The sequence below is a fragment of the Chiloscyllium plagiosum genome, unplaced genomic scaffold (genome assembly GCF_037043375.1).
Source record: "Chiloscyllium plagiosum isolate Xiang-an unplaced genomic scaffold, Cpla_swu_hap1 HiC_scaffold_9, whole genome shotgun sequence".
NCBI lineage: Eukaryota > Metazoa > Chordata > Chondrichthyes > Orectolobiformes > Hemiscylliidae > Chiloscyllium > Chiloscyllium plagiosum.
Genome location: NW_028270147.1, coordinates 116,819,140 through 116,833,766, shown reverse-complemented (window position 1 = coordinate 116,833,766; position 14,627 = coordinate 116,819,140). Strand labels below are relative to the sequence as shown.

Below are 14,627 nucleotides of genomic sequence, written 5' to 3'. Positions count from 1 at the left end.
TGAGCTGAGCAGGCAGCCACGACTGGAATGACCCTGGCTCCAGAAAATCCAGAAAATCGGGCAACACATTAGGGAACACTGACTCTGCAGTCCCTCCCTTACTGAGAATACACTCTCAGTATTCACCTTTCTCAGCTACCATCTCAAATTCACGGTAAATTCTGTGAACTATGATCCTGCCCTGCTAGCTACCAGATGAAGGAGCAGCACTCCGAAAGCTTGTACTTCCAAATAAACCTATTGGACTCTAACCTGGTGTTGTGTGATTTTTAACTTTAGCCATCTCACTGAGCTGCCATCTCAGACTGAATTGTTTTTCATCTGAGATTTGAGAAGATTTACGCCTAATCTTCAATCCCCATCACAAAGCCCATTCTCTATCCACCGCTAAGAGACAAATACCTCAGAGTCACCTGCAGGCATCAGAGAGTAGCATACTCACACTCAGTGAGATACCAACGATCAGAACAGAATAACACACACACTGAGAGAGCCAGACAGCACTGAGTAACATGCTCACACTCCATGCTGCCTGTAGGTGTCTCTCTGAGCGTGAGCAGGTCACGCAGTGCTGCCAGTCAGTGTCTCTCCTCAGGCAGCTGAAGAAATGTGGCCATCTCAATGAGCTGCCATCTCAGACTGAATCAGCTGAACTGTTTTTCATTCATGATTTGAGAAGATTAGAGCCTAATCTTTAATCTTCAGCACAAAGCCCATTCTGTATCCACCAGTAAGAGACAAATACCTCAGAGAGATACTGACAGGCTGCACTAAGTAACACACACAGTCAGAGAGACAGGCAGCACTGTGTAAAATGCTCACACTCCATGCTGCCTGTAGGTGTGTCTCTGAGTGTGAGCATGTTACTCAGTGCTGCCTGGAGGTGTCTCTCTGAATGTGGGTGTGTTACTCAGTGCTGTCTGTAGGTATCTGTCTGTGTAACACACTCAAACACACACTCATAATCATACTCATACTCATACTCATACCTCAAAGAGACATGTACAAGCAGCATTAAGTAATGCACTCACACTTACAGAAACGCACAGCCTGCAGTATCTGTGATAGGCTGAACATCATTTCAGGTGCTACCAGGCATACAACAGAGTGCACAGTGCAATCCCACCAGCTGCGTCTGGACCAACAGAGTGAGAAGGGAATGCCTCAGATTGGAATTATTGAGTCCCAACAGCTTTCAGTTTCTGTTCTGTTTGTAACCTTGACAGATTCCAGATCAAATGGATCATTTAAAAGTGATTGCTGATTGGCTGTCAGTATCACCAACAACAATGTAATTGATTGATAGGCAAAGTAGCCAATTGTGACAATAACCTGCTGAAATGCAGCCAATCAGCTCAGGGCAGCAGTCCATTTCCAATGTACACAGCCCTCCCCTTCACTGTTTGATCATGTAGCATTGCTCTCGAAGAAGGACATTGCTTGTCACTGGCCACTTGGGTGTTTCCTTTCTTTCTCTTGGTGGAAATTGAATAAAAATTTGTACACCTTGTGTCTTTCACTGTGTCCCACACCTGCATACACACAACATGGGTGCTGGGGAAAATATAAGCAGTACTACAGTTCGGCGATAGTGTGGGGGTGTTATAAAATAAAAGAACAGGAGTGTCAGATATTCTCTTACTTTAAAAAAATCCAAAGTACCCAGAGACAGAGACTGAATCTTCTTCATCTTTATTCCCTTTTCCAGATTGACATTGACAGAAAACAGACTGCAATTAACAGCCCAGACAGAGGTAGCTGCTCAAATTCACAGCCACAATGGAGCTTGAGGCAAAACACTTGTGGAGATTTTCTCAATAACTGAGAATCCTGTCCCTTTAAACAGTGACAAAACCTTAAAATGGAACTGGCGGCTGAGCAGGAAGGAGATCTGGTTTACTGAAGCAGAGACTTCTGAGGTTCACATTGTTTTGTACAGCTGACAGTCTTCAGCATCTTCGAGAGGTTTTACTTGGCATCACAAGACAACACTGTTCCCATCATACACTCCCAGGACAAGGACAACATGAGATTTGACACAGCATAAAACTCTCTCTAACCTGTCCCAATAACTTGCCTTAACTCCTGAATCTCAGAAGTGGCTCTGAGCCAGTCCTGAGAAGGAAGAGAATTGAAATTCAGTGCTGACAATGACCTTTGACCTGCCAGCTCAGCCCTGTTCTGTTTTAAGTTGTGTCTCCTCTGTGGACTGTCTCAAATACTCCACACACATTCTGATCTCCTGAAGCTCTTGCTGAGGGGAGAGGGGAGGGTCACGTGGGTGAGGGCACAGGAGAAGTGAGTGTTGGACTCCCAGTCAGACCCAGAGAGGGTCAGCAGGCTGCTGACACTGTAGGTGCTGTCCGAAGCTCGCAGGTAGTTGCTGGTCTGAACCCCATCCGAAATGACTGCACCGTCCTTCTTCCACTGCACCTCCAGCTCATCGGGATAGAAGTGATTGGCAAGGCACACCAGGGTGGCAGTGCCCTTGGCATTGACCTGCTCCGGGGAGGGGGGCAGCAGGGTCAGCTTGGGCTGAGAGTTCTCACGGCCTGAAAGACAAGAGAAACAATTTTAATCCCGGCCATTCAAAGGGATTTCAACTCTGAACATTCACTGGCAAAACAATCCATTTGAACATTTGTATTCAATACCTAACAAACCCCATAAAAGGACAGGGCCTTTTAAAATTGCTCTTGGGATGTGAGTGTCACTGGCAGGGCCAGCATTTATTGCCCATCCCTAATTGCCCCTGAGAAGGTGATGGTGAAAAAGAAGGGACAGTCTTGGACCATCATTTCTGGAATGAATGTGGGCAGCTGGAAGGGCTATCAATGGGGGAGCATTTGAGTGACAGTGATCAGAACTCAGTGAGATTGAGAGGACGGATGGAAATGGAGAACCATGGGGCAAGTGTAAAAGTTTTCATTTAGGAACAAACCATGTTACTGAACTGGGCAGGGATTGGGTAAAAGTGGCTGAAAGACAAAATGCAGGGGTGAAATTTACCAGGACCTGAGGAAAGCAAAGAGCTGACAGGATGAGATGTGTCCAAATGAAGTCAGGGAAATCCCAGTGATGTTTATAATCACAAAAAGAACAAGTGAATGAAGGAATGTATGAGGGCCATTCGAGAGCAGGAAGGGAACTTGTGTGCAGTGGTGGAAGATGGAGCAATGGTTCCTCATGAAAACTTCTGGTCTGTTTTCACAAAAGAGAGGCACATATATATCAGTAACAGTAGTTCAGGAGGAGAACTGTGCAATATTGGAACATCATCTTTCACACCTGAAAGACTCCCAGTTCATCCAATGAAAAGAAAGATCCATGCTGTCCTAAAGATATTTGCAGACAGTGTGGGACTTGTTTGAAATGTGGTCACTGTTGTAATGCAGGAAATGTGGAAGCCAGATTGTACACAGCAAGATCCCACAAGTAACAATGAACCAAGGAACATTTTGAGTGATGTTTGTTCAGGAATAAGTATCAGCCTGAATATGATTCAAAGAGAAAGTAACTAGAACAGTTCGATAGAAAATGAGGAAATGAAAGTTAAAGGAGAAGGGAGGAATACTGGTTAATGATGGGATTGATTGTTACTAGAAAATAAAAGGAAAGGGACAGAGTATTGTGAATGTCACATTGTACTGAGGAAACTTAAAAGTGCAGGGAAGCTCAGTATAGAACAAGCTTAAAGGTTTTGTCTCTTAACACATGAACCATTCGGAATAATGTAGACAAAGTGGTACCACACAAACCAAGGGAAATCAAGATCCCACAAGCAACAATTAACCAAGGAACATATTGAGAAATGTTTGTTCAGGGATAAATATCAGCCTGAATACGATTCAAAGAGAAAGTAACTGGAACAGTTGGATGGAAAATGAGGGTTTGAAAGTTAAAGGAGAAGGGAGGATTACTGGGTAGTGATGGGATTGATTGTTACCAGAAAATAAAAGGAAAGGGACAGAGTATTGTGAATGTCATATTGTACAGAGGAAAAGTAAAAGTGCAGGGAAGCTCAATACTAGAACAAACTCAAAGGCTTTGTCTCTTAACGCACGAACCATTCGGAATAATGTAGACAAAGTGGTACCACACAAACCAAGGTAAATCAAGCTTCCGATGAATTTAAACTAATTAAAGAAGGTAGGGTCTCTGGACACTTTATAAAAGCATCCAGACCAAGTAATAGGATAAAGAGTATGGAAAGGATCAGGAATCGAACTTGAGGCACCGCAGGGTGGAATGGTGGATCAGTGGGTAGCACTGCTGTCTCACAGCTCCGGAGACACAGACTCAATTCCAACTGACTGTCTGTGTGGAGTTTACACATTCTCCCCGTGTCTACTTGGGTTTCCTCCCATTGTCACAAAGATGTGTAGGTTAGGAGAATTATCCATGGGAATTGTCGGGTGGGTGGGATGCTTTTTGGATGGTTAGTCTGGGCTGAATGGCCTGCTTCCACACTGTAGGGATTCTGTGATTTCTAAAGCAGATAACTATGAGAACGAGGCAGTCAGTGCATGACTGAGGGTGTTGTACTTTGATGCATCGAGTATATGAAACAAGGTAAATGAGCCTGTAGTGCAGGGACGTGGCTGCAAGGGGATCAGGGCTGGGAACTAAATATCCAAGGATGCACATCCTATTGAAAGGAAATGTGAGGGGTTAGTGGGTCAAGTGTGAAGGAGGAACTGAAGGTAATCCTTGTTAGTCAGGAAATGGTCTTGGAGAAGCTGATGCGATCAAAACTTAATATGTCCCCAGGGCCTGATGCTCTGCAACTCAGAGTCCTTAAGAAAGTGGGTGTAGAAATAGTGGGCACATTGGTGATCATTTTCTGGCATTCTGTCGACTCTGACAGAGTTCCAATGGACTAGACAGTATCCAATATAACCCCACTTTTTAATAAAAGGAGGGAGAGTGAAAATGAGGAATTATACATGAGGAAAACACTGGAGTCAGTTATTAAAGATACAATAACTGAGCATTTGGAAAGCAGTGATAGGATCGGTCCAAGTGAGCATGGATTTACGAAAGGGAAATCAGGCCTGACACATCTTCTGGAAGGCTTTGAGGATGTGATCAGTTGAGAGTGGACAAGGCTGAATCAGTGGACAACAAAAATAAAAATTGATGAAATATTTCGGGCAGATCTGGCAGTATCTGTGGAGAACAATCAAAGTTAGAGTTTCGGATTGAGTGACTCACCCTCTGAATTCAGTGGATAGTGTGTATCTGGAATTTCAAAAGGCTTTTGACAAGGTCCCATACAAGAGATTAGTGAGTTACATTAAACCTTATGGTATTGGAGGTAATGTATTGACATGGAGGGAGAACTCGTTGCCAGGTAGAAAGCAGAGAGTTGGAATAAATGGGTCCTTCTCAGAGTGGCAGGCAGTGATGAGTGGGGTACCACAGGGTTCAGTGCTGGGACCCCAGCTGTTCACAATATACATAAATGATATGGACAAAGGAATTGAATGCAATCCCTCCAAACTTGCAGATGACACGAAACTGGGTGACAGTGTGTGCTGTGAGGAGGATAGTAAGAGGCTGCAGGGTTACTTGGACAGGCTGGCTAAGTGGACAAATGCTTGGCAAATGCAATATAATGTGGGTAAATGTGAGCATCCATTTTGGTGGTAAACAGGAAGTCAGATTATTAATGAATGGTAAAAGTTTAGGAAAAGGTGAGGTGCAATGAGAGTTGGGTGTCATGGTGGAACAGTCACTGAAAGGGGGCATGCAGGTGCAGCAGGCAGTGAGGAAAGCTAATGGTATGTTGGCCTTCACAGTGAGAGGATTTGTGTATTGGATTAAGGATGTCTTGCAGAATTAAACAGGGCCTTGGTGAGGCCTCACCTTGACTATTGTGTGCAGTTTTGATCTCCTAGTCTGAGGAAGGACATTCTTGCTATTGAGGGAGTCCAGCGAAGGTCCATGAGACTGATTCCTGGGACAGCAGGACTGACATATGATCGACTGGGCTTGTACTCACTGGGATTTAGAAGAATGAGGGGAATCTCACAGAAACATGTAAAATCCTGATGGGATTTGACAGGCTCGATGCTGGAAGAATGTTCCCGATATTCGGAAAATCCAAAACTCAGGGTCAAAGATCACAAATACGGGCTAGGTTATTCAGATGTTGTGAACCTGTGGAATTCTCTACCACAGAAAGGTCGTGGGGCCAGTTTGTAAGACATATGTCAAGAGGGATGTGGCACTTGCAGCTAAAAGGATCAATGGATATAGGGGAGAGTGGGAGTGGGAATGGGATACGGAGATTGCATAATCAGTCATGATCATATTGAACGGTGGTGCAGGCTCTAAGGGGCTAAATAGCCTAGTCCTGCAGCAATTTTCTATGTTTCTAAGTTTCTAATGATCGGTAGATGGGCAGGTTGGGGTGTTGGGGAGCGGGTTTACTCTGTCAGTTAGAATTGAAATTACATCGACAGCAAGAGGAAATATAATGTTAGAATGCATAGAATCTGTGAAAGTCAACTTAAGAAACCACAAAGAAACAAAAACCCTGATGGGAGTTATGTACAAACCTCCTCGCAGGAATCGGGATGTGGATCAGAAAATAAATCAGGAGTTAGAAAAGGCATGTCAGAAAGGGATTATTACAATCGTCCTGGGGACTGCAATATGCAGGTGGACTGGGAAAGTCATGTTGGGAATGGATCTCAAGGAAAGGAATTCATGGAATGTCGACGAGAGGCTTTTTTGGAACAGTTTGTGGTAGAGCCAGATAATTCCGGATTCGGTGATGTGTAATCAGGCAGCTCTGATTAGGGATCTGAAGGTGAATGAACCCTGAGGGGGCAGTGACTATAATGTGATACAATTCACCCTGCAGTTCGAGAGGGAGAAGCTGGAATTCGATTAGTAAGAGGAGTTAATGACAAGTTAGACAAAGGAGAGCCAATGGACATGATCTATTTGGATTTCCAGAAGGCCTTTGACAAGTTGCCACACAGGAGGCTGCTAAATAACATAAGAGCCCATGGGGTTTGGGGCCCGGTACTGGCATGGATAGAGAGTGGAAATAAATGGATCTTTTGCAGATGGTAGCAGATGCCTAGGGGGCAGTGTTGGGACCTCAGCTATTCATGTAACAATTAATTATATATTAACGAACTGGGAAAAGGAACTGGGGGCATTGTTCCTAAATTTGCTGATGACACAAAGATGAGGGGAGGGACAGGCAGAGTTGAGGAAGCAGGGAGGCTGCAGAAGGACTTGGACAGGCTCAGAGAGTGGGCAAAGAAGTGGCTGATGTAATACAATGTGGGAAAGTGTGAGGTTATGCCCTTAAGTTGGAAGAATAGAAACTCAAACTGTTTTCGAAATGGGGAAATTCAGAATTCTCAAGTACAAAGGGACTTGGAAATCCTCTTTCAGGTCACTCTGAAGGTGAACATTTGGTTCAGTTAGCAATGAGGAAGACAAATGCAATGTTATCATTCATTTCAACTGAGTTAGAATATAAAAGCAGGTATGTCCTGCTGAGGCTGTATGAGACTCTGGTCAGACTGCATTTGGAATATTGTGAACAGTTTTGGGACCTGTATCTAAGGAGGGATGTGTTTGTATTGGGGGAGGTCCAGAGGAGGTTTATAAGAATGACTTTGGGAGTGACAGCCTGGTCTGATGAGGAGCGGTTGAGGACTCTGGCTATGGACTTGATGGAGTTCAGAAGGACATGGGGAGATCACATTGAAACTAACAGAATACTGAGAGGCCTGGATAGAGTGGACGTGGAGAAGATGTTTCCACAAGGAAGAGAAAATTGGGCCAGTGGGCACAGCCGCAGAGTTAAAGGATAACCCGTTGCTGTGGTGGTGAAGTCATTGAGTGTATTTAGGACGGACATTGATAGGTTCTTGACTGGCAAGGCAATCAAACATAATGGGAAGAAGGCAAGACAATGGTCTTGAGAAACACATCAGCCATGACCAAATGGCACAGCAGACTTGATGGGGTGAATGGCCTAATTCTGATGTTTTTTGAAGAGACTCTGCAAAACGCAAGAACACTGAAAGCACTGGATTGTGAGCCCTGCTGGAGCTGTTTGTCATCAGAACTTTGCCAAGAGGTAATCAGGGAATGGAGAGAGATTCATCTTTTTCCATGTGGGAACTTCAGGATACTTCCTAGCTCCTGAAATACCATGAGTACAGGGAGTGTGGTCAGTGACAGCAGTTGGAACTCCGGGTTTTGGAGCTTGAGCAGCAGCTGATGTCAGTGCGGAGTGTCCATGAGGCTGAGAGCTGCGTGGAGAGCATGTTTCTAGATGTGGTCACTCTGCAGCTTCAAAGTATGCAGGGAGAGAGGGAATGGGGGAGCAGCAGACAGTCCAAAAGGACCAGGCAGCTAGTACAGAAATCCCCGAGTGCATCCCACTCGCGAACCAGGATTCAGTTTGGAATCCTGATGAGAATGATGGTTCATCTGGGGAGTGCAGCCAGAGCCAAGTCTATGGCACCATGGTGGTGATGGGGGGCTCAGCTGTATGGGGGGGGGGGGGGGGGCACAAGGAAGACTGGAAGAGCGATAGTGAGAAGAGATTCGAGGTTGAGGACAATCGATAGGTGTTTCTGCAGCTGCAGATGGGAATCCAGGATGGTGTGTTGTCTCCCTGGTGCCAGGGTCAAGGATGTCACTGAGCTGCTGCAGAGCACCCTGAGGGGAGAGGGGGAACAGGCAGCAGTCATGGTCCACATCGGTCCCAGTGACAGAGGGAGGAAAGGGATGTAGTCCTGCAGTCAGAATTTAGGGAGCTCGGGAGGAAATTAGCAGCAGGAGCTCAAAAGTAGGAATCTCTGGATTACTCCCAGTGACCAATGCAAGTGAGGATAGGAATAAGAGGATAAAACAGGTGAATGTGAGGCTGAAAAGATGGTCCAGGAGGGAGGGTTTGAGATATTGGACATTGGGAATGATTCCACGGGAGATGCGACCTCTATAGAGTCGATGGGTTGCTCCTGAACAGAGCAGGAATTGAGCTTCTTGTGGTGTGACTTGCTTGTGCTGTTGGAGAGGGATTAAACCAATTTGTCATGTCTGAGGGAACCAGGAGGTAATATCAGGGAGGAACACCAAGGAAGACAGAATCCTGGGAGATAGATACACGAGAATAACGAATAGTAACTTCTTGGGCAAGGTCAGAGTGAGGGAGAGAGAGTAATAAATTCTAAATCTGGTTGACTGTATGGGACTGCACACATGGACAACTGGTTAGTAAGGTTAGATCAAATGGGATCCAGGGAGAGTAAGCCAATTGGTACAAAATTGGTTTGATGGTTGGAGACAGAGAGTGGTGTTATTAGAATGTTATTATTCAGACTGGAAGACTGTGACCAGCGATGTGGCAAAAGGATTGGTTCTGGGTTCATCATTTATAGAAAAAATAACATTGGGGAGTGACAGAACACAGGAGAATGTGAGGACTGCAGATGCTGGAGATCAGAGCTGAAAATGTGTTGCTGGAAAAGCGCAGCAGGTCAGGCAGCATCCAAGGAGCAGGAGAATCCTGCTCAGACACAGATTGCTAAGCGGAAATCTGATGTTGTTACTGTAAACGATGAGGCTGAAATGAGGACAGGACTGGGTGTTCAATATTCCTGGATACAAAGCATTCAGGAAAGCTAGGAAAGGGGGGAAAGGGTGAGAGGTGTGGGATTGGTTAAGGAGATCGGTGCAGAGCTCGAGAAAGAGGATGTCCCAGAGGGATCAAGGACAGAATCGATTTGGTTCAAGATAAGGAACAAAAAAGTGCAATCAGTTTTTTCAGTGCAGTCTGTAGGTCACCAACTAATGGGAAGGATGGAGAGGAACAAACCTGGAAGGAATTTACAGTGAAGTGCAAACATTAGGGGGACTTTAATTATCAGAATATAGAGTGGGATAGCAATAGTGTGAAGGGCAGAGAGGGCCAGAGTTGTGAGAGTGTGTTCAGGTGATTTTTCTCCAGCCGTATGTTTCCAGTCCAATGGGAATGGAGGCTCTGCTACACCTGGATCTTGGGAATGAGGAGGCTCAAGTAGATCAAGTGTCAGTGAGAGGACATTTAGAGAAGAGTGATCATTGTATCACATGGTTTAGGGAGACAGTGGAAAAGGACAAAGGACAATTCAGAGTAAAGTCAGGACCATGGATCGTATCCCGTGTACCACCTCCAAATGTCTCACACTTAGAAATTTCCATTTCTTGTTCAAACAAAATATGGATGAGTCACAAATCTAATATTTTACTGCAGTATTTCCAGTTGAGAAAGACATGGAAGTGAAGAAATTTGGGAAATAAATGTTGATATCTTGAGAAGAGTCCTCATTACAGAAGAAGAGGTGCTGTAATCTGTTGTTAAAACTCATTAAAGTAGATAAATCCCCAGGACCGGATCAGGTCTATCGCAGCACTTTGTGGGAAACTTGGGAAGAGACAGCAACGCCCCTTGCAGAGATGTTTGTATCATCAACAGCCGCGGGTGATGTGCTGGAAGACTGGAGCTTGACTGATGTTGTGCTGTTAGTTAATAAGGTCTGCAAGGAATACCCAGGGAATTATAGACCGGTGAGTCTGATTCCAGTGGGGAGTAAGTTATTGAAGGGATTTTGAAAGATGGATCTACACACATTTGAAAAGACAAGGATTGATTACGGATAATCCACATGGCTTTGTAAGTGGGAAATTGTGTCACAAATTTGATTGAGATTTTTGAAGACATGACCAAGTTGATAACTGAAGGCAGAGTGGTAGACATTGTCTACATGGACTTTAGCAAGGCCTATGACAAGTTACCACATGGACAACTGGTTAGTAAGGTGAGATCAAATGGAATCCAGGGAGAGCAAGCCAATTGGTAAAAAATTGGTTTGATGGTTGGAGACAGAGAGTGGTGGTAGAAGGTTATTGTTCAGATTGGAAGCCTGTGACCAGCGATGTGGCAAAAGGATTGGTTCTGGGTTCATCATTGTTCGTCATTTATAGAAACAAAGTGAATGAGAATATAGGGGGCATGGTTTGTGAGTTTGCAGATGACACCAAAATTGGTGGCATAGTGGCAGTGATGAAGGCTATTTGAGAGTACATTTACATTCCATATTGAGATAATAGGGAGGTGTTACATTTTGGTACAAAAACCAGGCCAGGGTTTACACAGTTAATTATGGGGCAATGGGGAGTGTTATCAAAGAGGGAGATCAAGCGGTGGAGGCATATAGTGCCTTGAAACTGGAGTCACATGTGGGCAGGGTGGTGAGGAAAGCATTTGGTTACAATTGCCAGTCAGAGCATTGGGTATAGGAGTTGGTCGGGCCACATTTCTGGTCATGCTGCTATTGAAAGGATGTCATTAAACTGGAGAGGGTGTAAAAAGGATGACAAGGATGTCACCAAGCCTGGAGGGTTTGAGTATAAGGAAAGGCTGGTTAGGCCTGGGCTATTTTCTTGGAAGGTCAGAGGCTACGGGGTGACATTTTAAAGGTTTATAAAATCATAATGGGCATAGATAAGGTGACTAGTCAAGGTCTTTTCCCCAGGGAAGGGGAGTCCAAAACTAGAGGGCAGATGTTTAAGGTGAGAGGGGAAAGATTCAAAAGGGACCTGAGGTGCATTTCTTTCACATAGAGGGCAGTGCATGTATTGAATGAACTGTGAGAGGAAGTCGTAGAGGCAAATCTGATTATAACATGGATAGGAAAGGTCGACAGAAGTTTTAGCCACATGCAGGCAAATAGGAATACAGGGAATAGATAAGGTGAATATTTCACGAAGGATGTGAATAGTTTGCAGACATGTTAAAAAAAAGTGGAAGTTTCAAGGATGAATAATGCCAGTTATGAAAATAGAACAGAGAAATTTGGACTGTCTTCCTTGGAGAAGAGAAGGCTGAGAGATGTGTTTGAGGAATTCAACATCAGGAGAGGTCTGGACAGAGTATACAGGGACAAAATGTTCACAATTGAGAAAGGATTGAGAGGAGAGACCACAGATTGAAAGTAATTGGTAAAAGAAACAAAAGTGAGATGAAGAAAACCATTTTCAGCCAGTGAGTGGTTAAGGTGTGGAATGCACTGCCTGAGAGTGTGGTGGAGGCAGCTTCAATTGAAACATTCTGAAAGGAATGAGACTGTTATCTGAAAAGGAACAATGTGCAGGGTGACAGGGAGAAGGCTGGAGAATGACACTCAGTCAATTGCTCATTCAGAGAGCTGGTGCAGACAGGATGGGTGGAATGGCCTCCTTGTGCATTGTAGCAATTCTGTGATTGTGTGATTGAGCAGAGTTAAAGCTGGGGGAGGTGGGAGCTCGGTGTCTCACTGTGCTGCTGCTGCTGCTGCTGAGGTCAGTGAGATCAGAGACTGGGACAGGGAGCCAGAGCTCACATCAAACTCTGCCCATGTCTGTCACACTGAGACTGGCAGGAGGCTACTCACTGATTTCACTCCATGCTGCAGGAATGGGACCACAGGCTGCAAATGGACAGAGCCCCTCCACATGGTGAGTAAAACTTACTGACTTATATCTTGCTGAGTAATGGAACTAAAGAAATACAGCTGGACACACTGTTAGACACAATGCTCCTCAATCAACCATTTCATTCACTGCAGCTTCCCACTAACACCTGCAGCATTTCAGCATTTGTGTTTTAGAAAGTGTGTTTCAGTATTGACAGGATTAATTACAGAGGATTGAGGTTGACTTACTCAGTCGGAGCTTGGTTCCTTTACTGAACGTAAGCCACAGTGAGAGCTCCCAGTGCAGAGGCTGTACAAAAACCTCTGGTCTCTGCTTCCCTCTGTCACTCTCACCCTCTTCCTTTCTCTCTCTGTCGCTCATTCACTTTCACCTTCTCCCTGTCCCTCTCTGTCTGTCACTTATCTCACCTTCTCACTGTCTTTCTCACTGTCACTTATGTCTTCTTTTATCTCTGTTTTTCTCAAACTATTTCTCTCTTTCTGTTGAGTCCCTGTCTCTCTGTCTGGGCTGTGTCCAGCTGGGCTTGGGAGGTTTGTGAACTTTATTTTTCAAAGTTCACCCTTGCAATTGCTCTTCACATGTGCTCATAATGTAATAAGGAAACTCAAGGCTTTAAGTGAACAGTGACTACCACAGGGACTGAATAGTGACAAGCCTGGCATGGAGCTAATTTGTTAAGTTTTGTTTACATATAACTGTGACTGTGTGTTCATTATTATATATTATGTATGGTGGTGGGATGTGTCAGCACAGGAGGTGGGACTGTGTGTCCATTATTATATATTATACATAGCAGTGGGATGTGTCAGTACAGGCAATGGTGCTGTGTGTATTGAGGTTTTTGTATGGCTCTGTATCACTGCACCAAGGCCAGCTCCAACTTTGCTGACAGTAATAGTCAGCAACATCCTCATTCTGAACGTTGCTGATTGTCAGGGTGAAGTGTGTGCTGGACACTTCTGTCCCGGTGAATCTGTTGGAGACTCCTGTGTATCGTGCTACTGCATTGTAGATCAGGAGAGAGGGTTTCTGTCCTTCTCGCTGCTGGAACCATTCAACATCAGTCGTGGTACTCTGACTGGATTTACAGGTGAGTGTTGCGGTCTGGCCCAGTCCCACTGACAGCACCAGGGGAGACTGGGTCATGATGATGTCTCTGCTGATACCTGAGGGGTCAGAGAGAAACACAGTGAAGTCAGAACTGTCACAAAAAAAGACTGTCAAATGAGAGATTGTTGAAGACACTGAGCATTTTTCCTTCAATCACAATGAAGTGAAATGGAGAGTTAAAGATTCAGATTGGAAGGAGAAATTGCTGATGTACTTGTGACACAGAATGCCAGGGACCAGATCAGCTGGATGTGTGAAATCATGGTGTGTGCTCCTGTCCCTGTGCCTGGTTCCTGATAAACTCTCCCTTCACTGGGCTCTGCTTTATAAAGCTGCAGCCTGAGAGAGTCTGACTGGGTGTTCCTCAGTATGTAAATGGCATCCGGCAGAGAGAGCCACGTCAGCCCCCCACACTTCCTCTTCTCTCTCTCTCTCTCTCTCTCTTGCTCATCCTTACGAATTTCCTCCCTCGCTTTTCCCTTTTTCCTCTTTCTCCCCTTTCTCCTGTATATGTTCCTGTCATTCATTGACTTACTCCCTCTTTTTCTATTTCCATTTCTGACTCTGTCCTCTCCCAATTACATAACCACTTATATCTTTCCCTTTTTCCATGTATGTTTGACACTCTATTTATCTCCCTTTCTTCTGTGTTGGTTGATCTCTCTCTCTCTTATCATCCATTGCTCTCCTTCACATATCTACCTACCTGTTTCCTCACTTGTTCTCTCCTCATAACCTCAATCTCTCATTCTCTCACTCTCTGTTTGTCTCTGTCCCTCCCTCCTGTCACTCTCTAATTTGATCTCTATAGCAGGCGCTATTCCGGGACATTGGAACACTGAGTCCTGGGGTAGCAGTTAAATGCCTTGCCCTCTCACTCAATCTCACAATGTGAACTTTCTTTCTCTCTCTCTCTCTCTTTCTCTCTGTGTGTTTTCTGTCCCTCTGTCAATCAGAACCTCAATGACATGAACAGCATTTAACAAATCTATCCAGGTCATCAATGATCTAACAATACTAAT

General features: G+C 44.8%; 1 long non-coding RNA gene and 1 pseudogene across 1 annotated transcript; one reads left to right on the top strand and one right to left on the bottom strand.

The window, feature by feature from the left end:
• Positions 1-14,627, top strand: part of LOC148149271 (centrosome-associated protein 350-like) — a 1,440,514-nt pseudogene that overhangs the window by 1,024,580 nt on the left and 401,307 nt on the right.
• On the bottom strand, positions 1,681-12,756 carry LOC148149273 (uncharacterized). The gene is made up of 2 exons (XR_015758082.1): positions 12,723-12,756; positions 1,681-2,552 (listed from the first exon to the last, which is right to left on the bottom strand). It is a non-coding gene; the product is annotated as an uncharacterized LOC148149273 (long non-coding RNA).